Source organism: Nannospalax galili, unplaced genomic scaffold, assembly GCF_000622305.1.
Source record: "Nannospalax galili isolate Female #2095 unplaced genomic scaffold, S.galili_v1.0 scaffold702, whole genome shotgun sequence".
Classification (NCBI taxonomy): domain Eukaryota; kingdom Metazoa; phylum Chordata; class Mammalia; order Rodentia; family Spalacidae; genus Nannospalax; species Nannospalax galili.
In genome coordinates, this window is record NW_008348657.1 from 1550993 (window position 1) to 1553225 (window position 2233).

Here is a 2233-nt window from a genome sequence, read left to right on the forward strand (position 1 = left end):
AACAAGATATAAACTTGAAGGATATTTTAACCTTTAAAAAAGATCTCTATTTCATTTTTAAAATACAGTTTCTTACAGAAAAACGCAGTGTTTTTGCTAATAACACTGAGATGATTGTTCATGCATCTCTAATCTGTATGTATCTGGTTCAGAAGATCTTCATTTCATTTTAAAATACAGTTTCTTACAGAAAAACGCAGTGTTTTTGCTAATAACACTGAGATGATTGTTCATGCATCTCTAATCTGTATGTATCTGGTTATTACTAGTCATAATTGGTTATATTCGGATCCTTGGCACATGTGTATGTCTATAAAGTCATTGGGTAGATTTCAGTGGTAACGTTTATCACCTCTACTAATTAACATGACGTAAATTTTTATGCTTCTTCCTCAAATATAATTCATTTAAAAAAATTTGTTGATTTTTTTTTGTATGTGTGTGTGTGCATCACACAGAACATCCCAAACCATCTTATTCAACTACACACCCACTTTCCAGATGGTACCCTCCCACAGCCTCCCTCCCCTTCTAGAGCCCTTATACTCTGATATCCCTGCTACTGTCTGCTGTGTTGTCGGCACCCCCAGCCATTCCCCACTACTTGCCCTTCTGGTGAATCTAGTCAGCCTTTCACTTGGAAGCATGGAGGAAATGTTACCTCTATGTTGACCTTCCTCTTTATAGGCTGGACACTGGTTCAAGTCCATCTAGTGGGGTCTCCTTGGCCTCCTTGATCAAGAGGACAGGTGACCTACCACAATTACAGGACATTTTGAGAGATGCTCATAGTCCCCTGGAACTAGTCAACCTAGGAGGACAAGGAGCAAAAACTGTCCTTTATATCCCTCTGACCAAATTATTATAGGCCTCAAAGTATACCTGTTAAACATCCAAGAAGGTTAGTTCCACCAGTCTGGTACTTTTAATTACTGTGTGCCATGTAGATAAATCTTGGGCAAAGACCAATTGTTCTCAGATAAACTGCCTAGGCATATATTTCTTGATCTGGTATGTCTACTTTGTCAGTAGGTTGTTGGAGTAATATGGTTCCCTCTGGTTTTTAAAACTAGCTAGGGATTATTTATTGCTCACATTGTCTAACCCTTCCATCATGGTTTCCCCAATTAAGGTTCCCCCATTTTTCCCCCTTTCTCCCTTAATAATACCCTTCTCCTATGGTCCTACCTCTTTTGATCTCCTTCTTTCCCTTTATCCCCTAGGTTCCTTGTATACCCTTTCTTTCCCCCTCCCTTAAACTAACCGAATTTTTATCCGTATCTCCCTTATTAACACCTGTTTCCTACTGTTCTTCTCTTTCAAGTTCATTCTTTTCCTTTACCTCGCTGGTTCCTTTCCATTATCCTGTTTCCTGTACTCATGTCTGGATACATACTTATCAGGATTTGGTTCTGGAATCCACATATGAGGGAGAACATATGTCGATTTTTTTTTTTCTGACTCTGTTACTTCACTTAGTATAACAGTTTCTAGTTCCATCCATTTACCTGCAAATTTCATTTCATCTTTCTTTACTGCTGAGTAAACCTCCATCATATAAATGAACCACATTTTCAGTCTCCACTCGTCAGCTGGGGGACACTTAGGTTGCTTCTATCTCTTAGCTAGATTGTGAAAAGAGCAGCAATAAACATGGATGTTCAAGTGTCTCTGCAATAGGATGAGTTCTTTGGGTATATGCTAAGGAGTGGTACAACTGGGTCAAACGGTAGGTTCATTTGTAGTTTCTTAAGAGCTCTCCACACTGCTTTCCATAGGGGTTGAACAAGTTTGCAGCCCCACCAGCAGTAGGTGAGTGTTCCCCTTTCCTCACATCCTCTCCAACATTTGGTATCATTTGTTCTTTTGATCTTAGCCAGTCTGACTGGGGTAAGATGAAATCTTAAAAGTGGTTTTAATTTGCATTCCCCTGATTATTAGTGATGTTGAACATCTTTTAAGATGCTTCTTAGCCTTTACTTCTTTTGAGAACTCTCTGTTCACCTCCTTAGCCCATCTTTTAATTGGGTTACTTCCTGTCTTGATTCTGTTTTTTGAGTTCGTTTTATATTCTGGATGTTAAACCTCTGTCAGATGTGTCGCTGGTGAAGATTTTCTCCCATTCTGTGGGTTTTCCATTTCGCTTCCCTGGTTGCCTCCTTTGATGCACAGAAAGTTTTTAGTTTAATGAGGTTCCATTTGTTGATTCTTGCCCTTGTTTCCTGAGCAATTG